General features: G+C 41.7%; 1 long non-coding RNA gene across 1 annotated transcript in view; it reads left to right on the top strand.

Moving 5' to 3' along the window:
- The window catches only part of LOC132819391 (uncharacterized), a 43,075-nt gene extending 21,965 nt beyond the window's left edge, over positions 1-21,110 (top strand). The window contains exons 2-3 of the long non-coding RNA XR_009645074.1: positions 20,514-20,773; positions 21,012-21,110. This is a non-coding gene — a long non-coding RNA (uncharacterized LOC132819391). The remainder of the gene's footprint in view (positions 1-20,513; positions 20,774-21,011) is intronic.
- The last annotated feature ends 6,026 nt before the right edge of the window (positions 21,111-27,136 follow it).

Raw genomic sequence — 27,136 nt, 5'->3', positions numbered from 1 at the left:
TGTACCCAGGTCCCAGAACACTGTATGGGTTGCTGGATTAATAGGCTAACATTAACACCACAAGACCATTGCCTTCCCTCATGTCATTTTAAAAAAGAAGAGGACCGAAGAGGTGAGGACTGGGGCGGCTGAAGGCACTGGTGATAAGTTTGGAGTGATGAAAATCTGAAAGCTGCAAAATACCAAACTTGGTGGTTTTTAGATTTTGTCCACATCCTGTGAATGAAATAAAAGAACTGGCTGGGTATTAGAGTGAAATAATGAAAGGTAATTGAGGGTAAAACTGGGCAAAATGAGAAACAAACATCACACTCAAGTCACCTGTCAGGCAGGTTCAGCTAAGAAATCTTTGAAAGGGCTGGCAGAATTTGAAGTCTCTTTGTATCTGGTGCTCGGGCCTACCTGGTTCAGTAAGCCAACCTTCTGGAATGGGAGGTAAACCTTCTCTGAATCTACCTGTGGGCGAATGTGAAAGAAAATGGGACAAAACCTAAAAACTACCAAGTTTGGTATTTTGCAGCTTTCAGATTTTCATCACTCCATACTTATAACCCATGCCTTCAGCTGCTCCAGACCTCACCTTCACGAACAGTTAATCCCAAATGTCATTGTCCAAGTTGGTATTTCCATTCATGTGCCCTACCTGGCCTTCCATAAGCATTGTTCCATGCTGCAAGTTAAAGTGCTGCACCCACAGGAACAGCAGCTCTTTCGGGCCAGTTGCTGTCATACACTGCCACCTAATCATTGCTCTCCATGTACTCATGGAAAATATCAGGGACTACATTCAGATTCAAAATAAATCTTAATAATATGACCCTCTTGACTCTCTGCGTGTATAATGGACTGTAACAGGACAATGAAGGTGACTCCACTTTTTTTGCAGTATCAGTAAATAAGCCTAAACAGTCCCATATATTCATAAAAGGAAGAATTGCGGATGCTGGGGATCTGAAACAAAAACAGAAATTGCTGGACAAATGCAGTAGGTCTGGCAGCATCCAAGGGAAGAAAGTAGACTTAAGTTTCAACCGTCTTCGAAATGTGATCTCTGTTTTCTCTCCATAAATGCTGCCAGACCTTTGGAGTTTCTCCAGCAATTTCTGTTTTTGATTATAATTTGCATGGAGGTATTCTAACTTTTCATTGTTCTGAATTTGAGTCATACAGTGGGCGTTTGTTTCCAAATACCAAGCAGGTAAGGTTGGCTTCATTGTACCCATCTAGAATCTGAATGCATGCTCTATATCCTCCAAATTATACATTATGCTTGCACTTACACATCCCTTTATTTCACACCTTTGTCCTTCCTTTATTGTCGCTGGATCAAAAATCTCAATCTACTCACCTAATTGTATTCTGAGAACACATGGGTCACTACCTTTGAGCAATGTGCAGCTAATAGCAGGCTTGACAGTGATATCGGGTAAAAAAAATGAGGTCTGCAGATGCTGGAGATCACAGTTGAAAATGTGTTGCTGGTTAAAGCACAGCAGGTCAGGCAGCATCCAAGGAATAGGAAATTCGACGTTTCGGGCATAAGCACGTCGAAGAAGGGCTTATGCCCGAAACGTCGAAGAAGGGCTTATGCCCGAAACGTCGAATTTCCTATTCCTTGGATGCTGCCTGACCTGCTGTGCTTTAACCAGCAACACATTTTCAACTGTGATCTCCAGCATCTGCAGACCTCATTTTTTTACCCGAAGATTTTAACCTACTGCGAATCCTCTTGCAAGGATGCCTTCCTTGAAGAAGCTCTGAAGGGCTTATGCCCGAAACGTCGAATTTCCTATTCCTTGGATGCTGCCTGACCTGCTGTGCTTTAACCAGCAACACATTTTCAACAATTGACAGTGATATCCACAAGCCAAGAATGCATTATTGAAAATGGAAGTCTTCTGAGAAAAAGTTGCATGAAGTAATTCTCCATTCTAGTCAATTTTGTTTCCATAAGCTATTCTGGATTCTATTTCCACTATTGCTTCAGGTAGGCAAGCTATGTCACTCTACTCTCACCTTTTATTATTTGTGGCAGATGTGTGATTAGATATTTTCTCGAGCAAGTAGAGGAAAAAACTCCATTTTGCATTATACAGTAAAATGCAAATGTTGAGTTTGCAAACAAAGTTTCCAGTCTGCTCCATAATAATTGTTTAACCGATACTACAGTCATTACAGGTAGTAAACCAGTGCTGTACTTAGCCACAGAAAAGAAAAGGCATATTATACATTTATATTCAAGTTCTGAAATTATCATTTCACTGTAAATAGTGAGAGAGTGGTTAAATTTCCAGGAAATAGTTATCCTTAAAATCAAACCTGCAAGCTGTCTCATAGTGACTTCTTGTTCATATCATAAGGCATATGATTGGAGTGTGAATTAAAACAAGAAGTGATCTTTTAATATCCACGCACAACTCCACCTTCCCCACCTCCAGCTATTTTCCCCAAATGTGGTGCAGAAGATATTTCTCTTTATTGTTCAGTCAAAGTATGGACAAAAATCAGGAAGAAAGGCTGATATGTTATAACAGAGAGTGACTAATTTTCTACATGAATGGAAAAGTAGGTGAGTTTCTTACTGACTTGAGAAACTCACTATGCAACATTCTTCTATGTTTTTGACCCCGGCAATTATTCAATGCCTACTGGCAAAAGAGGAAGTGGTTACCTTAGTAAACAGGTGGAGCAGTCAGCATTTAAGCATTAAGATATCCCCCCACCTAGCTGATTCTCCTCTCTTCATCCCACCCAAGTGATTATTTAGCTTCCAAACACAAAAAGCAGAAATAATGCCTGTCACACAGTAGGCACAATTCCATGACATCAGTTACCATCCAGCACCTCTTGTAAGTTACCTTTCTTCATGCACACATGTGTAAACCATGGGAGCAGGTATGTAGGAGGGAAGACGTAGGGTCATTTTGACTTTGCATGAGTTGATAACCAATTTACATCTTTAATGACTGTATTTGTGTTGATACTACTGAGTATAAATGTCAGGAGAAGGAAAATCAGGTTGCAAATAGGAGTCGAGAGTATGGTGCTGAAAAAGCACAGCAGTTCAGGCAGCATCCCAGGACTTATGCCCGAAACGTTGATTCTCCTACTCCATCAGATGCTGCCTGACCCGCTGTGCTTTTCCAGCACCACACTCTCGACTCTAATATCCAGAATCTGCGATCATCACTTTCTCCTGAAGATGGGAAACGCACATTTTATATTTGCGTACAGAGTCACATTCATATGTAATGGGTAATAAGAACCTATACAACTGTGACGACATCACAGCAGAATGTAATCTCATCCTCATCAATGTCATGCATGCATGCATTTTCCTGTAGCAGCCACCGACAAAACCAAAAGGAATGACAACAATGGATAATTATTTTTCTTATCATTACTCAAAGTCTTTTCTAAATCTCCTCTTAACCTTCAACGTCATTTACTATCTCTGAATCCCTCACTATTAAGTACAGGAATGAGAAACTTGAATTTCAACTGAACGGACTCTTTGGCAGGTCCACACCTGGCATACTGTGCAGTTTTGATCCCTATCCCTCAGGAAAGATATACATGCCATTGAGGGCAAGCAGCAAAGGTTCACCAGACTGATTTTTGGTGGATGAGGAGAGATTGAGTCAACTGGACCTGGAATCCCCAGATGTTAGATGAATGAGAAGGGATCTCAGGAAAACATATCACAGACAGGGCTGGACAGACTGGATGCAGGGACGCTATTTCCCCTGATTGCGAGTTCCAGCACAAGGAGTCATGTCTGGATATTGGGTATGCCATTTCAGACTGACCTTGCAAGAAATTTCTTCACTCAGATCAGAGCAAAATAGTGGACACCAGGTCACTGAGTATATTTAAGAAATAAATAGATTTCTTGAGACTAAAGATGGCAAGGGCAGGTGGGAGAGAGCAGGATTGTGGTGTTGAGATAGAGAATCAGCCATGATTGTGTTGAGTAACAGTGTAGGTTCAATGGATCAAAGGGCCTACTTCAGCTCCTGTTTTCTGTGTTTCCTTTTTCTAAACTCAGAATCATTACCATTTGCAAATTTGGCAGAAGCATGAAACATGAAGCTCCCTCCAAGTCATGCACCATTCTGACCTGGAAATTGAAGTAACTGCACAGAGGCCGCTATCCTGTTACCAAATCACTTTTTATTTACTGTGCACAGTACACTGGCTGGAGCCAGCCAGCTCAGAGTCAGGCCCCTCTTCAGGCCCAGATCCTGAAGAACGTTTTGAGCCACTTGGGGCCAAGGCTTAGCTCTGTTGTGGGGTTCTGCTGTGGGATGGCCTAGAGTCCCTCTGCTCAGGATATGCCTTGTGTGAGGCTCTATGATTGCCTGCGCTGAAGTTGTATTCTCCAATGTCAGTTGGACAGGTGAGGGAGTTCACTTCCATCGGGATGCCCTGCAGTTCCCAGACTCCACTTGCAGCATTTTCTAATAATAAAGCAAATTGCATTGCCTGTTTGAAGTCCAACTGGGCTTCAGCTACTAGGAGTTACATCTGTATGGTTACATCATTAATCCCACATACTAAATGGTCTGTCAGCATCTCATTCAGGGTTAACCAAAACTACATCTTAGCCTCGTCAAAAATCCTAATATGGATTTCCCCAATTGTCGAACAGTCCAGTAAAACTGGTGGTGTCTCAGATTTAGAGGAGGTTTGCGGTCATAATACTCCTTAACCAACTCCGTCAACTCTTGGAAGGTGTTAGTGCCTGGTGCCTCTGGGAAAGTTAAACCCCTTATGACCACAGCTCCACAAGCAGTTAGAAGAATTACTTGCTGCTTTTCATCTGCCCTAATTTAATTTCCCTGGAAAAAAATATCACATTTGTTCCATATACCGGGTCCAGTTTTTGACAGCAGAATCAAATGCACCAAGCTTCCCAAATAAAATCTTGCTGGAAATGGTTACCCTAACTCCAAGATGATGGCTGCAAGCATTCAGGCACATCCTGTTTTCTCCCGTCACCACCACAATAACTCTACTGAGGCCAGTATCCCATCACCAAGTCACCCTTTACTTACTTGTGCACAGTACACTGGCTGTGATCAGCCAGTTCAGAGTCAGAACCCCACTACTGAGGAGATTTTAAATCTCCTTTTTGCTACTTTTCTTTTAAGATTCTAATCTCCTGGTTATACTTCCTTTTAGCTCAAAGTCAGTTAGATGAACTAAGGAGATTCTCATTCTCTGGTTATATATCTATTTCTTAATTCCCCTCACACTATTGCCATACAGCAGTAGTGTTCATATTCCTCAGCACCCATGTTTGTGTGCACGCAGGTGCAAGATACATTAAGAGAAAACTAAAGGAAAATTACTTTATTAATCTTCCACCACCAGAAAAGGCACCCATGCAGACAATGAACCAGTGACAAGCAAAGCCCAGAGAAAGCAAGGCTTACATGAAAAAAGGTGAAGGGGAGGGTAGGGACTAAATCAAAATAATCTCTTGTTTATTCTTTTCCCCTTAAAACCTCACACTACTGCCAAAGAGCTCATTTTCCCCAGCAGAAACTTTATTCATATTCCATCACCAGGAAGAAAAAACACCCAAGTAGCCAGTCACAAGCAGTGCCCCTCTTATCAAATGGCAATGATCGAAAAAGTGAATGGGGTGAGGGATTAAATCAAAATAATCCCCTGCTTGTATTTTTTTTCTAAAACGGTATGAAAACTTTAAACACTAATAGCTAAAATGTACTATTAGATTTAATAACCAATTGAAAAGATTTCCTGAATTCTTCATTTAACAAGTTATAAACATAATATTCTTTGATTATGGGTCTGACATGTAGACTTGGAGTAATTACAACTGCCCATGTCTTAAATAGATGTAGTTAATCCCCTGCTTGTGTTGGTCTGACCAGGGCTTCCTGATTGGCCCAGGTTAACAATCTCAATCAGGGAGTTGTCAACAAAGTCCACCTGATTCCAATCACCACAGACTGTCTCCCTAACAACACTGTGGTGAGAATATGTCCCTACTGATGGATGTAACATTAGCTTTACAGTGGGAGACAGAAGTAGTGGTGGAGGGTTGCTTTTCAGACTGGTGGCCTGTGATTAGCAATGTTCTACAGGGATCAGTACCAGGTCCACTTTTGTTTATTATTTATATAAATGATTTTGATGAGAATGTACAAGAGTCTGCAGATGACATCAAAAGTAGTGGTAGAGTGGACAGTGAAGAAGGTCATCTAAGATTATGAAGAGGTCTTGATCAATTGGGTCAATAGGCTAAGGAGTGGCAGTTGGACAAATGTGAGGTATTGCATTTTGACAATACAAGTAACGGAAGAACTTATACAGTTAATGGTATGGTCCTATAGAATAGAAAGACCTAGATGTTCAGGTATGTAATTCTTTGAAATTTGCATTACAGATTGACAAGGTGGTTGAGAAGGTGTTTAACATGCTTGCCTTCATTGCTCAGACCTTTTGAGTATAGGAGTTGGGACATCATATTAAGGTTGCACAGGACGTCGGTGAGGCCTCTTCTGGAGTGTTGTGAGGTTCCAATTGCCCTGTTATAGGAAGGACATTATTAAACTGGAGATGGTTCAGAAAAGATTAAGTGGGATGTTGCTAGGAATGGAGGGTTTGAGTTATAAAAAATAGACTGGGACTTTTTTTTACTGGAGCATAGAATGTTAAGGGGTGGCCTTATTAAGGTTTATAAAATCACTAGTGGCATAAATAAGGTGAATAATAAGGGTCTTTTCCCTAGGATGGAGGAGTTCAAAATTAGGGGGAATATTTTTAAGGTGAGAAGAGAAAGACTTAAAAAGGACATGAGGGACAATATTTTTAGACAGAGTGATTTGTGTGTTAAATAAATTGCCAGAGAAAGTGATGGATGTGGGTGCAGTTACTATGTTTAAAAGTCATTTGAATAGGTTCATGAATAGGAAAGACTTTGAAGAATATGGGCCAAGCATAGGTAGGTGGGCTTGTTTTGTTTGGGAACATGGTCAGTGTGGACTGAAGAGTCTGTTTCCATGCTATATGACTCTAGGACTGTAGCAAAAGTGGCAAGAGGGAGAAAGGATGGACCATGTTAGCCCTGGAGGGAAACTTACTCCCAGCTCACCATCCTCAGTTAAGTGCTGAGTGAGAGCCTATTGGGAAAATTCCTCAACTTGTCAACATGTAAAGCCCTTAAGTGATCATGTAATAGTCACTTAAAGGCCTCAACCCACCAATTTCCCAATTACATGTCCCTATGGTAGGTGAAAAAGGAGGCTCGTTTACCAAGTAGGAATCCATGGTCTGAGGATAGGGGAGACCTCCAATTTCCCTAATTTGGGGGCATTGAAGGCTTCTGAAAGTCAATCCCTGCCCCCACTTTCATCATAATCCACATCCGCAAAGAGAAGATAACAAGTCTTGACTTTCTAGTCACTGGATCCACGGTGGACCTTTGGACCTAGATGCTGTCAGCTAACAAGAGGATAGCAGTTTCCTCAATGTGACAGCCTGTGATAGAGGGAGATACTCACTCTTGCTCTTAATGAGTTGATTGATAGGCAATTGGATGACCCTTACTCATCAACTGACACATTCACCCCACACTGAAAGCACGAGGAAACACTAGTCTGTCCATGTCATGTCGATGCAGTAGTTTACAAAGGTGGCTCACTGGTCTTATTATATCTCACAACAAGAATGCAATTTACCTTCAAGAGCCATGCTAATTTTATCATCACCATATCGAGCATGTGACCTGTTGGTGTGAAGATCTCAGTCTCGATCTGACTGGAGCCACTTGCAGCATGATACATTGCGGAAGCATTGTGATCCAATTGCTCAGTACTAGCTCAGACATGGCAATGCTTATTATTGTAATTTATATTTAGATATTAAGATCAATAATAAACAACCACTGACTCATGTTTCATTCTTATGTTTTGGAAGCTTTGAGAAAAATGTCTTTTAGCGGTAATATGTAAAAGAAAAACATTCTTTCATTTGTCTGTTTCTTTGAAGGCATGGTATCATTGAATATGTTTTACATTGTTGCACACATACTGTGTACTAAAGTACACTATGTCTTGCACACAGCTGCATTATACTTTCCAGGCTGTTGCCTGTCTCTGCATGCATGTGGCTTACAGGAAACATTGTCGCCAATTCAGGGAAGCACCTGGTCTCCACGGGTTGCTTCCACAGTTTGGATTATATAGAGTCTGAGACAGTCACCAATATAAAAGCAACATTAGGCAGGGCGTGTGTTCCTCCAGGTTCAAAAAATAAGGGGTCTCAATGTGACACACCGAACACAGGGAGGAGAGAGAGGAAGGAAAAGAAGGAAAGAAAGGAGGAAGGGAATTAACAAAGGAATGATGTGATAGAGGGAGGAAAGAAAGAAGGAAGAGAAGGAGAAAAGAAGGAAGAGCTTGCATTTATATACTGCTTTTCATGAGCAACAGACATCATAAAATGCCTTACAATCAATGAAATTCTTTAGAGAGCCATCATCATTGTACGGAAGACTGCAAAGAGCAAATGGTAGAGAAAAGAAGTTAAGTTTCATAATTTCTTAAATGTGTTTGTTTTCAGCAATTAATTTAATGTAATGATGATAAAACCTCAGATAATCTTATGACCCTTCATAAAACATGTGATCAAAGTATAGCTGCCGGCTGCAACATCACATCATGAAAAGAAAACCACTTAAAGTGCATTTGCCATAAACCACCCATGAGTTCCTGTAAGGATTACTCAGGTTTTCTATCCTATGCAGGATTTACAGGAAAATAATAACTATTTATGGAATCATTACCAATGGGTTAATATCATTTGGCCTTCAATATCCTTGTAAAAAAACAGTATTATCATTAACCATGCAACAAATATACAAATTCTGCTGAAAGATGAGACTTTGAAAGGTTCTTTTTATGCTAACCAAAATGTGACATTCGGTTTTAGTTTGCAGATTAATGGAAAATATTCATTTTAAAAAGTGACAATTCTGATAGTGTTGTAAAAATAATGCTTGTATGTTTTTTAGCCATCTCAATTCAGCCCACCATTGGCATAAAAATAAAAATTAGCAATATTTTTTCAATTTGTCATTTGGTCACCAAACCTTTAAATACAATTTGGCTTAATTCAATAAAAAGTGTCTGGCCCATACATGTCGTTTACCTCAATCAATATTATCTTGTGACCAACTTAAATTGTGCTAAAGTGCTTCAAGTTGAATGCAATTGTGCATCTATAACTGTCAACTTCAAATCTTTAACATTGTGCACATTTCAAATGGCAACGCAAAAATATCAGTAAAATGTAACTTGTATTTTTCTTATAATTTTTCTAATAACAGCTGCTGGATTACTCAAAGCTCTTTACAATCAGTAAAGTATTTTTGAAATGTATCCGCTGTTGTAATATGGGAAGCACAGATGCCAATTTGCGCACAGCATATTCCCGCAAACATAAAAGGGATGTTAGCCAGGTAATGTCTATTTTGTGATTTTGCTTGAGCATAAATAACAGCCAGGAACACATGGAGTAGCTCCCCGGCCCTTCTTTGAAATAATGCCATTTTTTTTGCAATTACCTAAGCAGTGACGGAGCCTTAGTTTAATGTCTTATCTAGAAGGCTCAAATATTTGACCTTAAGTCCTGTAGTGGGTACTGAGGCCAGAGCTTTTGATTAAAAGGCAAGGTTGCTAGTAACTGAGTCAGTAAACATATTAGAGCTCAGTTTACAGGTAGAGTCAGACCAATATGAGTCATTCATACGTTTTACTGGCGTTTCCTTCTTGGAAATACAAGTTCTTTCAAAAGCCCAATGTTGACTTTTATTTCCGGGTTGCAGACATTTCCCAATTGCTGAGGAGTTTCCGTAAAGTCCCATAAAATCAGATGATAGCCTATGTAAAATGTTTTAAAGATCAGTCTGTGCAGGACCACAATAGAATGGCTGGTTCATGCTTTAAACAGTCTGTTTACCATTGATAGGGCAGTAATGACGATAGAGGCTGTACTCTATGTGCTGCCTCAGCCATGGGCACAGCCTCCTTTATGTCTGCCTCCCATGGCTACACTCTAAGTGCAGCATTAATCATTTAGTTTACTGGGACTAAAGGAGGTTATTGTGTTTGTGTCTCAGGCATAGTGGAACAGAATGCATGTATCAGGTAGCCAGTTAACTACATCCTGCTACATACACTGCTTACACCCACCGCCTATTCATCAGCTTTAATCACTACTCTGCTTTGCTTTGGAATGATAGTTCCTTTTACATGTTTAAGAATGATAAAATGCAGCATAAATATTTAATTACATGCTTTGAAAAGTATGCAATTAAAAGAGCTAATGTTAGGCTGACAGTCAAGTACTTATGTGTTTTTCCGAAAAATCCCAAACAACTTCAGTGGGAAAATGCTTTGCAACATATGAAGAGGGTTACCATTAATTACCTCGAAATTACAGCTGCCTGCCAGAATCCTTCTGGGAGGAGGGGAATGTAAATTAATACAGGCCAGTGTGGCTGAAAGTACATCGTAATTTCCTGACCTGGAGATAAAATGCCAGTACACAGAAATGTCACCCTGATATGAAATTACAACTCACAGTTCTCCTTGTGGTTCAGTCATGCAGACAGCACTTAATGGTGGGCTGAGCCACGCAAAGCAAGGACATCCCAGATTGACTGCTGGCCTATGCTGAGCTCTGGTGCTTTCATACTGGTATTTATTGGGTCATAGGAAACCAATGACTTGACCAGAAGAAAAACCAAATTAAAAAGTAATGTTCAAAGATTAACATGCTGGGCACACTGGAACTCCAGACTCGAGTATACAGGACAAGTCCGACTAGTCCAGGGTTTTCTTTTCCTCGTGACACCATTGCAGGGCCTCTGCCTGACACCATTATAAGGCCTCTTTACTTTGTGTGGATGCCAATCTCCTGTGATCTGAATGAAACTAGAGCTGAACATACTGGGTGGCATGATGGTTCATTGGTTAGCACTGCTGCCTCACAGCACCAGGGACCCAGGTTTGATTCCAGCCTTGGGTGACAGTTCATGTGGAGTTTGTGTATTCTCCCTGTATCCATGTGGGTACTCTGGTTTCCGCCCAAAGTCCAAAATGTGCATGTTAGGTGGGGGTTGGCTGTGTTAAATTGCCCACCAGGGATGTGCAGGTTAGATGGTTTCGCCATCGGAAATGCATGGTTATGGGGACAGGGTAGGGGGAGTAAGTCTGGGTGGGGTGCTGTTAAGAGGGTCAGTACGGACTTGATGGGTCAAATGGCCTGCATCCACATTGTAGGGATTCTATGAATGTAGAAATCTTTATCTCAACATATCCAAATTGGCTGTTCAGCAGCTACTCATCTCAGTGCCTCTGGGTTAGAGGAAGGAAAAAGAAATAATTATGAATGTTTTGTTTTGAACAGCATTCGCTGCCTTCCCATCCACACATCACGCTCAGCTCTCAAACCTCCTCCCATTTCCAAGCTATAGTATTGTTTCCATGAGCACCTCCAGGATTCATTGCTGATGCTCATTATCCATGTCTGTACCAGATGATTTTTATTTCCTCATCCCAACTTACGGGTAACACGAGCAAGAACTTAACACTCATCCCTATGTCCTGCTTCATTGTTTGGTCAAGTTATAGGGGGTTATTGTGTGTTGTCTAGTCTCCAAAAGGTACACTGTTGGAGTCCATGGTATCCTTATTCAAGAATTCTGGGGTAGCATGGTGGCTCAGTGGTTAGCACTGCTGTCTCACAGCACCAGGGACCCAGGTTCAATTCCCATCTCAGGCAACTGTCTGTATAGAGTTTGCACATTCTCCCTGCCCCTGCGTGGGTTTACTCTGGTTTCCTCCCACAGCACAAAAGATGTGCAAGTTAGGTGAATTGGCCATGCTAAATTGCCTGTAGTATTAGTCAAGGGTGGATGTAGGGGAATGGGTCTGGGTGGGTTGCTCTTCAAAGGGTTGGTGTGGACTTGTTGGGTCGAAGGGCCTGTTTCCACACTGTAGGGAATCTAATCTAATACTTTATTATAATTAGGTATCAATGTACATTGAACCTCCTCTCAAGTTTAATTCTTTTGACTTTATTCCTTATTGCTGTATCTAGTCATGTAACTCTGACATCATTGTTACATCATCATCATCTATGTTTCTGATGTCAACCCCATTGTTCTACATCTCCCCCTAAGCCTTAGTTCCAAACATATTTACATTTTATACATCTTCCCCATAGTCTCAGGCTTCACAGGGTTAGTCTAGGTAATGACTTGACCAATCTCCCTGATCTACTTAGAGTCATAAAGATGTACAGCATGAAAACAAACCCTCCGGTCCAACTTGTCCATGCCAACCATGAAATTAATCTAGTCTCATTTGCCAGCATTTGGCCCATATTGCTCTAAACCCTTCCTATTCATAGATCCATCCAGTTCCTTTTGAATGTTGTAATTGCACCAACCTCCAACCCTCCCTTTGGCAGCTTATTCCATATATGCACCTCATCTGTGTAAAACTGTTGCCCATTCGGTCCCTTTTAAGTCTTTCCTCTCTCACCATAAACCTATGCCCTCTAGTTTTGGACTCCCCCATCCCAGAGAAAAGCCCTTGCCTGTCCACGCTATCCATGCCTCTCATGATTTTATAAACTTCTCTAAGGTCACCCCTCAGCCTGCAACACTCCAGGGAAAACAGCATCAGCCTAATCAGTCTCTCTTTATAGTTCCAACCCTGGCAACATCCTTGTCAATCTTTTCAGAACCCTCTTAAATTTCATAACATCCTTCCTATAGCAGGGAGAACAGAATTACCCATAGTATTTCAAAAGTGGCCAAACCAATGTCTGTACAGTTGCAACATGACTCCTGTACTCAAAGCATTGACCAATAAAGGCAAACAAACCAACGTCTATTCCTGATCAACTTCTGAAGTTGAAGATGCTCCATGCTCTCCTGTCTGTAATAGTGTTGTTCTTTTCCTTATCTCTAGAACTTGTTGTAGAAGTTTTGTCATCATCATCTGACTAGTGAACCAATTCTTCTATATATCTGAGGATTTTAAAGCACTAAACTCTCTTCTTTTGATATCATTGATTGTTATAACCATATTCAATACTTGTTGTGATGTCACACCACAGATTGTACCTTGCCTCTGTCAGTCTGCTCTCATTCTGGACATGAACACTGCTGACTCACATGCTGTATATCTGTGGTTGAAATTTTGTCCCTTTGGTTCACCTCCACTTATTTAATGTCTTCAGCCATTCTCTAATGTTAGACTTTAATGTTTATGACATAGAGGGCAATTGTGTTTTCAGTATTCTACTTATTAGTAAATCTGACTATGCAAACCTGTTGTGTAGAAGTGGGGATTAGCAACTCAGAAAGGTCTGATTGAAGTCTTCATTTTTCTTTAATAAAGCATCCATTGTTTACTCACTTCTCTCAATCTCTCAATTTGTTTAATTCATGAACTGGAAACATGAATTAAGTCATATTTTTCCCAAAATTTTTAAATTGCTCTTTTGCAAATGATGGTAGTTTATCTGACACCACAATGTCTGGGAACCCACAAGTGGAATAAATTCTCTCTCGAGAGAGATTGGATAACTGCTTCTGCTGAGATACTATGTAAGTGGCTAACTTCAGTACACCCTGATTAGTGACCTATTGGATTATCCCCTAAACTTGAATAAATTCATTCCCCGGTGTGGCCTACCTTGAAGGAAAAGAAGACGACAATTGTGGTTTATTTTCTTCCTAACTATTTTCAAAAAGTAGAATATAGTTAGAAATTATTTCTTCTACAGAGTGATTTTTGCTTCCTTGCAAAAAACTTTGTAGTTCCTAAATTTCCTTCATGCATCTTTGAAGAATTTCAAGCTGAGGAGTTCTCCTAGGAAAGAGTGAGGATTGCAAATGCTGGAGATCAGAGTGGAAAAGCACAGCAGGTCGGGCAGCTTCTGAGAAGCAGGAGAATCAATGATCTGGCCATAAGCCCTTCATCAGAAATTAGGCTTGTGGGCTGGGGGCTGAGAGATAAATGGGAAGGTGGTTTGGTGGGGGGGGAGGTAGCTGAGAATGCAATAGATAGATGAAGGTGAGGGAGAAGATGATAAGGTTGGAGGGGTGGAGTGGATAGATGGGAAAGGTGATGGACAGGTCAAGAGAGCAGTGCCAAGTTGGAGCCTTGGGACTGGGATAAAGTGGGGGAGGGGAAATGAGGAAACTGTTGAAATCCACATTGATCCCGTGTGGTTGTAGGATTGCAAGGCGGAATATGAGGTGTTCTTCCACCAGGAATGGGGTGGTAAAGGTTTGGCGATGTAGGCAGCCCAGGACCTATATGTCCTTGGTGGAGTGAGAGAGGGAATTGAAGCGTTCAACCACGGGGTGGTGAGATTTGTTGGTGTAGATGCTTGTATCAGATGAAATACTGACATCATATCAGATTTTTGCATGCATTGTCTGGCCATCCTTTCACACAACATTTCTGGAAATGAAGAACATTTTTCAGACTTGCCTTATCGCATACAACTTCCTTTCAGTGTCTGGTAAATAGCATGTGATGAAGAATATGAAGTTCAATTTGACGGTCTTTTTGAGTGTGTCTCTTCAAAGTTTGGTCATTTTGCTGCACCTGTCTCATCGGTGGAATCAATCCTCATAATCTTAATTAAAGCAGTGGATTCTCAGCAGCATCTTGGCTGTTTCCTTAATGTTCAGAAGGTGACCAATACCTTTAGGTCAGTTTCAATTACTTTCTCTGTTTTGGGATAATGCTGTTTTGTCTCCCTTCATGATCTAAGGGCACAGTAGACTGGTCTAAACTTGCTATCTATGTACACAGTTTTGTTCACTTCATTCAGGAGGTGTGGGCACTGCCCTCAGTCCTGTACATCAACCACCAGCATAGTTGGAAAGTGGGAAATAGTGTTCTAAAATTTCAGAAGAGATTAGGAGTCATTTAATAATTTCACAACCATTTTGGCTGGTCTAAGATCTGTCTCAACAGTTATATCAAATGCTTGTTGATGCTTGCCAAATTGGCAGAAAATTGCCCGCTTGACTGACCTTACCAAGGAGTATTTGAAGTTCTGAGACATTCCTAGGTATTGAAATTTCCTCATAACTTGTGTTCTTTTTAGATCAAATGTGGTTTCATTACCTCGAATGATATATCCAGGAGATGTAATTGGAGGTTTGGCAAATGCAAATTTTCATTTCAGTTTTAGGTCTGCAACCAGGAGAACTCTGAAATTTGTTCTTACAGTTTGGCTCAGCTCCTTTTTCATGGATTCCTGTACCAGTTATCACCAGTGTGGCATTTTAGATCACCAACACCTGTTACTGTTCTGGATAGCCTGTCCTGAATAATTTATGGAGCAGATCTGATTCCCAAACGTTAATCAGATAAAATAATTATATCTGAAATCCTTCATCAAACTTTACTGTTACCATCCAGCTTAATAGTAGCATGCCTTTGGCTCCTTTTGAGAGGCTTTCACGCCAATGAGGCCACTTTTATAGGCTTTTACACAACTGCTTGACTTTGGGTCTAATATCAAATCTGAACACCCCTTGTTTGGCTGGTGACTGGTGAAATAGCCCGTCTTCTTTATTTCATCTTTGATTTTGTCCATCTTATGAGATGAAGATTCGATTCTCTACAGTGTGGAAACAGGCCATCTAGCCCAACAAGTCCACACTGACCTTCTGAAGAGTAACCCACCCAGACCCATTTCCATCTAACTAATGCACCTAACGGTATGGGCAATTTAGCATAGCCAATTCACATGACCTACATATGTTTGGACTGTGGGAGGAAACCGGAGCACCTGGAGGAAACCCACGCAGACACAGGGAGAATGTGCAAAATCCACACAGACAGTCGCCCAAGGATGGAATTGAATCTGGGTCTCTGCGAGGCAGCAGGGCTAATCATTGAACCACCGTGCTGCCTCCTCTACAAAGCCCTATTCAGCCTTTTCCTATAGCTCAAGTCTCTCGTCTTAAAGATGACCTTATATTTCATCTTTAATTTCTCCAGTCCTGAGGACAATTTGTAAATGGACATCATGTGAAGATAGGATCGGGGTCAATATCAGTATCTCTATAGTGATATTGACTATGCAGGCTTGTATTTGAAGACTGACCGTAATTAGTAATAGGTAGTGGATGATAACGGTAGAACTACAGCAACATGAGTCAAAGAAAACATTGACTATTACACTGATAGTCTGCTTATTTTTCTGTAACTTTAATCCCTTTTTATCTTTCAATTCTCATTTGAACTGACGTTAGTGGCGTACTTCTTCAGCAGCAAGGGAATACTGTAATCTAAGCTCTCACAGACTTTTTCCATTGGCTCCGAGCGCTCAGGAAGTATTTTTGATCTGTTTGTACAAGAGATGCCCTATAAATGAGATGAAAGATTGTCTGGGATGGAATATTAGCTTTAAAGTCAAATAAACATTGTATTTATTTTCAATCCACAGGGGAGGGGGAGAAAGAGGCGGAATTCTTTTTCATCATAAATAGAAGAATGCAAAACAATTTCAGTAATTAATAACCTACTAATGAAATTGCATTTTTAGAAGTTAAGCATATCAAAGATGCACATCAGCTCAATCCCATTATGAGGTTTTTAATCTTTACGCTTGTTTTCCATTACTTAGTGTCTAATGGCAAGGGGGTAGATTTTTAAAATGTTTTCAGATTACCAATATATTTATATTGCATATTTTCACTTTGCTTACATGATTAAATTTCAGGTTTCCAGAGAACGGAAATTTCAATGCCCTTGACCAGCTGGATCAGTTTGAGCACCAGCTGGTACTTTTGTGATTGGTATTTGCTGTCATATTCCTTAGGACCTTGGAATATCACCTGAGATTATTACAGAATGTACATCCTTAAATGACACAATGTGACATTGTATTGCAAAATGTGCACATTGTATTCCACCTGCCACTTCTTTGCCCACTCTCCTAATCTATCTAAACCATTCTGCAGCCTCCTTGCCTCATCAATACTATTTGTCCCTATCAATGCCCTCAGTTCCTTTATCTGAATCATTATTGTGTAAAGTGAAAAGTTATGGTGCCAACACTGATCATTGTGGAACACTACTAGTCACCAACTGACATCCTGAGAAGGACCCTTTTATCCCCATTCTCTGCTTTCTGCCAGACAGCCAATCTTTAATGCATGCTGGAACCTTGCCTCTAACACAATGGGCCCCTATCTTACTCAGCAGCCTCCTATGTGGCATCTTGTCAAATGCCTTCTGGAAGTCCAGGTAGATAACATCCATTGGCTCTCCTTGGTCTAACCTGCTCATTGCCTCCTCAAAGCATTCCAGCAGATTTGTCAGCCATGACCTCCCCTTGATGAAACCATGCTGTCTTGGCCCTATTTTACCACACACTTCCAAGTATTCAGAAATCTCTACCTCTCACAAAGCCTTCCTGGTACTGAAAATTAACATCAATTATTGTGGAATTTCATACCTTCAATTTTAATTATTGTTTAATGGTTATTAATTTATTCCTATATATTTTGTACAATTGATACTAAAAATATTTTTCTTCTGTTCCTTTAATCACTCTTAATCCGATCTTTCTTTCCCTCTCTTTAATTCACATTCTGTATCGGATTTGACATTGAACAAAATATTTTAAATGACACTTTCTGATTTAGAATTATATTTCTCTTAATAATTTTTCAATATGATAGAATATGAAGCTCCATATTGCTTGTCCTGTTTCTGTACATCCATGTTGCTCTGAAGAGGACATGAGCTTTCTTTCAGGCTAATGGAGGCCATCTAGTGCAAAAACCCATAAATTGAATTTTATTTAATAAAAACTGGAGCCATTCAGTCACTGGATGCAAAAGCTGACATATTGTATTTGCAAAGCAGAATTATTCTTCACTGAGATGAGACGCCAATTCAGCTATGATAGTCATAGAGTCATAGAGATGTACAGCATGGAAACAGACCCTTCAGTCCAACCCGTCCATGCCGATCAGATATCCCAACCCAACCTAGTTCCACCTACCAGCACCCGACCCATATCCCTCCAAACCTCTCCTATTTATATACCTATCCAACACCTTTTAAATGTTGCAATTGTACCAGCCTCCACCACTTCCTCTGGCAGCTCATTACATACACGTACCACCCTCTGTGTGAAAAAGTTGCCCCTTACGTCCCTTTTATATCTTTCACCTCTCACCCTAAACCTATGCCCCTAGTTCTGGACTCCCCAACCCCAGGGAAAAGACTTTGTCTATTTATCCTATGCATGCCCCTCATAATTTTGCAAACCTCTATAAGGTCACTATGATCTGAAAATCTAATTGACTGCATAGCAGAAATCCATGTTCAGCAGGCTAATGATTGATAGAACAGGGAGGATTCAATAAGAAATAATTACATAGCATCCAGACTGGCCTGTCCACTCGCAATAAAAGATGGTATGGAGACACAGATTTAAATTTCATGACCTCATTGATTCTGTTAGAAATGGAGGTGATGGTGGAAGGACAAAAACCGAGCACTGGAACAAAAGTTCTATATCCACTCTCAGTTTAAAAAGTTAACAGTGACAATTACCTTTTTGGTGACATTTATAATTTAAATCTCAAATCTGCCAGATCACTTTGGTCAGCTTGGAAAATCTACAAAGCAATTCTTTTGGCGTGATGAAAATTGAATAAATCATAACTCAGAATGATATTTTATTTGTGTACTATCTACTTTTGCTGTGGTAGGATAGTAGGGTTTGGGGAGGGGAGGGATCTTAAAGGCTTTTATGAATCAAGTGCAGCGTTTGAATTTAAGCCTGTGGGCTTCTATCTGGGTGGCCTCATGGCACCAAAACTCAATACTGGAGCAAGAATAGGCATATGCCCTGATCTCAAGCCAAGAAGACGTTTTGGTGGATTAGTGATCCCACTGGAGACATTGGCTGCTCAAGTATGCTCACACTGTTCACTGGGGGGTGTGCATAATACATTTCATAGAAACCACAGTCCAGGGTGGTTGGGTGTGGTGTGGGACTGTGGGATCAGAACATAGTCTACTTAATAATGAATAGCGTACATTACAATTTTTTCTTACAAGCTTTTCACCACTAAGTAGGGCAGTGTGGGTTAGTATGAGAGGAATGAACTGGTCTTAGTAGTTTTATAAATATATATAGTCACTGAAAAAAAATTAAACTGATGTGAAAATTGTATATATTGGTGCATTTTGAAACAAAATTGTATGTTACAGAAAAATGCCAAGTAATGATCGGATAAACCACATGATCCCAGTAAGGACTAGAAGATGTTTACAATTGCCATTTAACTTCATGTCAACTCCAACTTTCAGGGATGGAGGGAAGCCACATACAAGTGACTACAGTCTAGGTCCAAGCAGCACCCTCTTGACAAAGTAGTGAAGTGCATAACCAGGAGCTTTGCCCTACACAGGTGCATGACAGTACAGTATTCATGGTCCATATGTGCAGGGAGAAAGTTACATATCTTTTCATAGAAACCAAAACAGAAATTGCTGGAGAAACTCTGAAGGTTACCATCATAAAGTCATGTACAGCATGGAAGCAGATCCTTTGGTCCAACTTGTCTCTGCTGACCAGATATTCAAAATTAATCTAATCCCATTTGTTAGCATTTGACCCATATCCCACGAAATCCTTCCTATTCATGTTCCATCCAGACAACTTTTAAATGTTGCAATTGTACTCACTTCCACCACTTCCTCTGGCATCTCATTCCATACACACACCAAACTCTTTGTGAAAAAGCTGTCACTTAGGTGTATTTTATATCTTTGTCTCTCACCTTAAACCTATGTCCTCCAAGATGGCACAGTGGCTCAGTGGTTAGCAGTTAGCAGTACTCCCTCATAGTGCTGCCTCGCAGTGCAAGGGACCAGGAATTTGATTTCAGCCTTTTGTAACTGTCTGCGTGGAGTTTGCATATTCTCCCCATATCTGTTTGAGTTGCCAAAGACATGTGAACTAGATGGATTAGCCATGGGAAATGCAGGGTTACAGGGATGGGTTGGGTCTGGTTGGGATGCTCTTCAGAGGGTCAGTGTAGACTTGATGGGCAGAAAGGTCTGCTTACAGACTGGGGGTGGGATTTTGGGATTCTATGATCGGAGCTTTGGACTCACCCATCCTGAGAAATAGACCTTGACTATTCACCCTATCCATGCCCCTCACCATTTTATAAACCTCCGTAAGATCACCCCACAGCATCCAGCACTCCAGGGAAAATTGCCAGCCTATTCAGTCCCTCCATGCAGCTTAAACATTTCAACCCTGGTAATATCCTTTCCTGCCTCCATTCTGGTTCACAATGGCGGCAGAGTAGGATACTCCGGCCAGAGTTCATTCACTCTGCCCATTCTTCCTCTTCTTTCTCTTTACTTCCGCCTTAGTGTTTTTTTTTTCTTTTTCTCTTCCAGCGTCTGATGATTCCCGATTTCTGGCAACAATATCCAGCTGACTCCTGGCCTCTGATGACTGTTGACCTCCCGGCCTGGCGTAGTGGCCTCCCCACCTATTGTACTGGCACGCAGGGCAGCCTCATGGTGTGGTGTCCTCTTAGCCTGGTGTGGCTTACTTGGCCTAGCACCACAGTCTGAAGCAATCTCCCAGCCTCACGGTCCTCAAGTTGATGCCCAGTGCAATCTGGACCCAGGATTCGGTGCAGACTAGAGGCCAGGTACTGGTGTGGTCTGGTTTAGAATACTGTGGTTCTGAACTTTTATTTTTGTAATTGTATGTCTCTATTTTCTAAGATTTTGCATCTAAAAAAAGCTGTACCTAGGTACATTTGTATCTAAGCTGGTGCTGCAAGTGGTGTCATATCAGCTTCTCACTATATTTATTGAATATATGTATCGATAAAGGCTAATTCTAATTCTTCTAATTCAAGTTTAACTACACCTTTCCTATTATAGGGAGGCCAGAACTGAATGCAGTATTCTAAAAGTGGCCTAACCAGTACCCTATACAGCCGCAACATGACATCCCAACTCCAAGACTCAATGCAGTGATCAGTAAAGGCAAGTGGACTAACAGCCTTTTTCACCACCCTGTCTACCTGTGACTTCACCTTCAAGGAACTATGTATCTGCCCCATGGGCTCTCTTCGTTCAGCAATACTGCCCACGACCCTACCATTAACTGTATAAGTTCAACCCTGATTTGCCTTATCAAAATGCAATACCTTACATTTATCTTCATTAAACTCCATCTGTCACTCCTCAACCCATTGGCCCAATTGATCAAGGTCTTATTGTACTCTGAGATAATATTCTTCACTGCCCACTACATTACTAACTGCAAACTTATTAACCATCCTTCCTATATTCACATTCAAATATTTGGTATAATGACAAAAACAGTGGACCCAGCACATTGTTGGTCACAGGCCTCCTGTCCAAAAAAAAACACTCTACCACCACCTTCTGTCTCCTACCTTCAAGCCAATTTTGTATCCAAATGGCTAGCTCTACCTGAACCCCATATGATCTAACCTTGCTAACCAGTCTACCATGCAGAACCTTGTCAAAGGCCTTGCTGAAGTTCATATAGACAGTGTCCATTGCTCTGCCTCAATCAATCTTCTTTGTCACTTCAAAAAACTCAATCAAGTTAATAAGACACAATTTTCTATGTACAAAGCCATGTTGACTATTCCTAATCTTTTCTAAATATGTGTAAATCCTATCCTTTAGAATCCCCTCCAACAATTTACCCACCACTGACATCAAGCTCAGCGGTCTAAAGTTCCTGGCCTTTCCTTACCGCCTTTCTTAAATAGTGGTACCACATTAGTCACCCTCCAGTGTTCCAACACGTCACCCATGGCTTTTGATGACACAAGTATCTCAGCAAGGGGCCCAACAATCACTTCCCCAGCTTCCCACAAAGTTCCGGGATACATCTGACCAGGTTCTGGGGCTTTGTCCACCTTTATGTGTTTTACAACGTCCAGCACCTCCTCTTCTGCAACATGGTCACTTTTCAAGATATCACTGTTTATTTCTCCAAGTTCCCTAGTTTTCATATCCTTCTCCCGGTAAATTATAACACAAAATACTCACTTAGTATCTCACCTTTTTCCTGCAGTTCCACACATAGATGGCCTTGTTATCTTTAAGAAGGCCATATTCTCTCCATAGTTACTTTTTTTGTCCTTAATATGTTTGCAGGATCTCCTTGGATTTTCTTTAACCCTATTTGCCCAAGCTACCTCATCACCTTTTTGTCCTCCTGATTTCCCTCTTATGTATACTCCCGTTGCCCTTATACTCTTCTAGTGATACTCAATCCCAGCTATCCATGCTTGACATAGCCTCCTTCTTCTTGATCAGAGCCTCAATTTCTCTTGTCATCCAGCATTCCCTACACCTACCAGTCTTGCCCTTCACACTAATAGGAACATCCTGCCTCTAAACTGCCATTATCCCATTTTTCTGACAGCATCTTTGGAGAGAAAAGAGAGTTAACTCTTTGGGTCCAGTGACCGTTCTGCACTTCTTCAGTTCTGGAGAGGGGTCATTGGTCACAAACCCAGCTCTCTGTCCACAGTTGCTATCATACCTACTTAACTTCTCTAGCAATTTCAGTTTTTTTGTTCCAGATTTCCAATATTGCAATTCTTTGTATTATTCTTTATGGAATGTAGCTTTTCTCAATTAAATGTTGTCGAATGGGTCAGCCCCACTGGATATTGATAGAATTGGAGCTTGAAAAGTTAAATAAACATGACAAACATTTTTTTTTAAAAAAAATCTTCATTTATTATTATCCTCCAATTCTGGATTTCTGTCTATTCCAAATCACGACACAATTGGTAGCTGCTCCTTCAGCTACTGAGTCCCTTTCCTCTCTTTACCTCACTTTGCTCTTTTAACACACCCCTCTTTATCCATTTTGCCCTGCTATCTCTTTAGGTGACTCGGTGAAAAGTTATCTTTGATAATAGCTATTATGAAGCACTTTAGTAATATGCTTACAAACCTATATAAATGCAAGTTATTAATGTTGTCTTGTATCTTGTAAAGATATCTCTAAGGAATATTTTCCTTTATTGCAACTGAGAGCAAAGGATGAGTTATGAAAACAATTTCACAGTTCATTAAAATTTTACTTTAACTGCATGAACGGAATGTTTACTATGCCTTGTAACAAGGATACACTGAGCAACCATAATCAATATTGTACTTTTATTTTGTTTCTAATCAGAGAGAAGCAGGATATGCACACCTAAGACTTTGCCAAGATGGCAGGATTTTCAAAGTTGCAAAGAACAATCAATTGCTCCTATGTATCTCGGAGGTCCCTAAATACTAACAAGGTGAGATGCAAGATCTACAAGGTCAAAGTTTCCAATAATGTGCAGCTTGATGTATGAGTATGCACAAACTAATATGTCAGGGAATGCCCATCATTCCTTCAAATTGAGACAGTCTGCTGTTCAGTAATGCTCAAACTACCAAGAGAAACTTGAAGACGTGACATATTTGCATTTACAGCAGATTGATAAAACCACTCTATCTCATGGGCTCTTAAGGAAAGCAGCCACTGACAATGTTATTGGACAGAAGGTTAAGATACGTAAGCGATGGTTCCACTATTTGGCTTTATGCAGTGAAGGAATCCCCCTATACTGTCTGAAGTATGTGTCAAAGTTGTTTCGATCAGGCCTCCAGAGATCACCAAAGGAGGAGGAGCAGGAAGTGGGAAAAAAACTGGGAGGTGGCACAAAAAGACTCCCTCATTCTGGAAAAGGTGTTCAGGGGCATGTACCCAGGGTCTGCTTATTTTTCTATCACCATGGCTTCTCTAATCTTCACCTTCCCACCTTTCTTGGACTCCTCATCTCAGCATCCTATTGGATAAATACTGCTACAAAAGGCACTAATGTGAACCTTTCCAAAACACTCTTATCCAATGCCAAATCCATTTATGCCAACCCAAAATGAACTATCTTCTTCCCTTAAAGTCTACTTGTGTGTATCTTTCCTCTCAAGTTGAAAGGTGTGTCGCTGCGAAAGCACAGCAGGTCAGGCAGCATCCGAGGAGCAGGAGGGTTGACGTTTTGGGAATAAGTACTTCATCAGGCATGTGGGCAGGTGGGAGGCTGAGAGATAATTAGGAGGATGGGGGTGGTGCTGGGTCGAAGGTAGCTGGGAAGGCAATAAGTAGATGCAGGTGAAGCATCCGATGTCGTCCTTTTTCAAAGACCACAATTTCCTCTCCCACATGATCAACAATACCTTCCAGCGCATCTCCTCCACTTACCGCACTTCCGCTCTTGAACCCCACCCCTCCAAATGTAACAAGGATATAACATCCCTGGTCCTCACCTTCCACTCCACTAATTTCTGGATGCAGCATTATCCTCTGCCATTTCCGCCATCTACAGTCAGACCCCACCACCAGGAATATATATTCCTCTCCACCCCAACTGCGTTCTGCGGAGACCATTCCCTCTGTGACTCCCTCGTTAGGTTCACGCTCCCCGCTCTCATCCTCCAGACATACCACCTTCTCTTGCCAGAGCAAGAGATGTAAAACCTGCGCCCACACCTCCTCCCTCACCTCTATCCAAGGGCCAAAAGGATCCTTCCACATCCGGCAGAGATTTCCCTGACATCCAAACACTGCACCTACTGAGTTTGTTATTCTCGATGTGGTCTTCTCTACATTGGCGAGATAGGACGCCAACTTGCAGAACATTTCAGGGAACATCTCTGGGACACACACACCAAACTCCTCACTGCCTTGTGGCTGAATACTTCAACTCCCCCTTCCACTCTGCCAGGAATGTGCAAGTCCTGGGCCTCTTCCACTGCCAAATCCAAGCCACCAGACTTCTGAAAGAAGAACACCTCATAGTCTGTCTTGGGACCCTCCAACCACATGGCATCGACTTCACTAGTTTCCTAATCTCCCCTCCCCCACCTCATTCCAGGTCCAATCCTCCAACATGCACTCTTGAGCTGTCCTACCTGTCCATCTTCCTTCCTATCAATCACTCCACCCTCCCCACCAATATAGCACCATCACCCCCCACCTGCATCTATCTATTCCTTTCCCAGCGACCTTGCCCCACCTCACCCCCACCCTCCTATTTATCTCTCAGCCCCTTCCAGCTCCCACATTCCTGATGAAGGGCTTATTCCCAAAACATCAACTCTCCTGCTCCTTAGATGGGTACTTGACCTGCTGTGCTTTTCCAACACCATATATTTTGACTCTAACTCTCTAGCCTTCACTTTTTCCCTGTATCTTTCTTCCTGTTGCTCCAATGGGCCAGGATTTTATGGAATAGTGATGGTTCAGTTCACCAGCCATAATGCTGGGGTCCACCTTACCTGAGCCAGTCATGGAAGCCCTGTTAGAAACTGGCATTCCTCAGACAAATAATTGCATGCAACTGGCTCTTCTGTCCTTGTAAGGGGCGAAATCCCACCCCTGAGAGCAGCCAACCGATTGGTAGGATCCTGGTACTTAACTGCAAGCAGTAACCATTGCTTGGCTGCAGCTGACCACAGGAGTGAAGATTAAGACTGTCCCACCATTAGATTAAGATGGGTCGGGCTGCCCAGGGCCCATCAGACAGGCCCCAACAAGCATTGGTCCTCTCCTGCTTGGGAGACTGACTGCCCCTTACCCCTACCCCAACTTGTCAGGAGGCTACCATTCAAAATGCCCCACACCTGCCACCAATAAGATACCAACAGTGATGGGCAAGGGTCTTTAAGCAGTCTGTAGTTGGAGGATCATTTACTACTTTTTGTACTGATGGTGAGCCAGGGAAGCAACATGCATACCGCTCCTCACCACCTCTGTTGATTTTGCAAACACCCACACCAGCTCCTCCCCTGCACACTTCCTGGTCTTGAAGTGATAGAACTACAACATGAACTGCTGACTTTTGCTGGAGGAGGCTGCAGTGATCCCTGAAGGTTCCCTTCAAGCAACTTCAGGCCTTGATGGCCCACCTTCAGACTGCATCGCCTCGAGATACAATTTGTGAGGTGGTACGGTGGCTCAGTGGTTAGCACTGCTGCCTCACTACATCAAGGACTCAGGTTCGATTCTAATATTGGGCGACTGACTATGTGGAGTTTGCACATTCTTCCTACATCTGCGTGGGTTTCCTCCTGGTCCAGTTTCCTCTCTCAGTCCAAAAATATGCAAGTTAAGTGGGTTGATAATGCTTAATTGCCTATGTGTCTATGGATGTGCAGGTTGGTGAATTAGCCATGAAAAATGCAGGGTTATAGGGAAAAGGGTGGGTCCACACATGGCGCTCTTCGGAGGGTCGGTATGAATCAAAGGACTGAATGGCCTGCTTCCACACTACAGGGACTCTATGCAAGTGACAGCATTTGAAGTTGGGTTGGCTGACAGCAGCAGGAGCATTTGTAGAAGGTAGCTGTGGTGAGAGTGTGAATACTGTCACCCTGGGAGAGGACACAGAGCCAGTACCATTTCACTGGCAAGTGCGTCAGCAATTGGTAACCTGTTGGAGGATAGATTGTTGAGCTATGAGAGATGTGCCCCATTTCCCTTGAAGCATTGGTATTCTTTCAGAGCTGGAGGTATTTCGATAACATGGCCAGCCTTGCAGGGTGCGGCTCCCTGTTGAGCATTCAGCCAGGCTGCAATTTAACAGAGAAAAGTAGAAAATAGGTGCAGGAGTAGGCCATTCGGCCCTTCAAGCCTGCACCACCATGTGATATGATCATGGCTGACCACACAATTTCAGTATCCCATTCCCGCTACTCAGTGACACACTCAACCTAAGTCCATGCAACTGAGGAGGCTGTTCAAAGTTAAGGTCCAACTCAAAGGGATTGGCTGCAGACATAACCTGAAATCCAATGCCCTGCAACTAAAAGTACATGATTTTTTTCAACCTGTTAAATCTCTTGTACAGCCCTTCATTATGTAATGTACAGACCCTTTCAGAATTTCAGTGCGAGATACATCTGTGAATGTTAGACTGGCACAAATAGTGACAGCTTTGGTAGACTGAGGCCAAGCAGCTAAAGATCTGATGATT

The sequence above is a fragment of the Hemiscyllium ocellatum genome, chromosome 10 (genome assembly GCF_020745735.1).
Source record: "Hemiscyllium ocellatum isolate sHemOce1 chromosome 10, sHemOce1.pat.X.cur, whole genome shotgun sequence".
Lineage (NCBI taxonomy): Eukaryota > Metazoa > Chordata > Chondrichthyes > Orectolobiformes > Hemiscylliidae > Hemiscyllium > Hemiscyllium ocellatum.
Note: the sequence above shows the minus strand (reverse complement) of the source record. Positions and strands in the feature narration are given on the sequence as shown.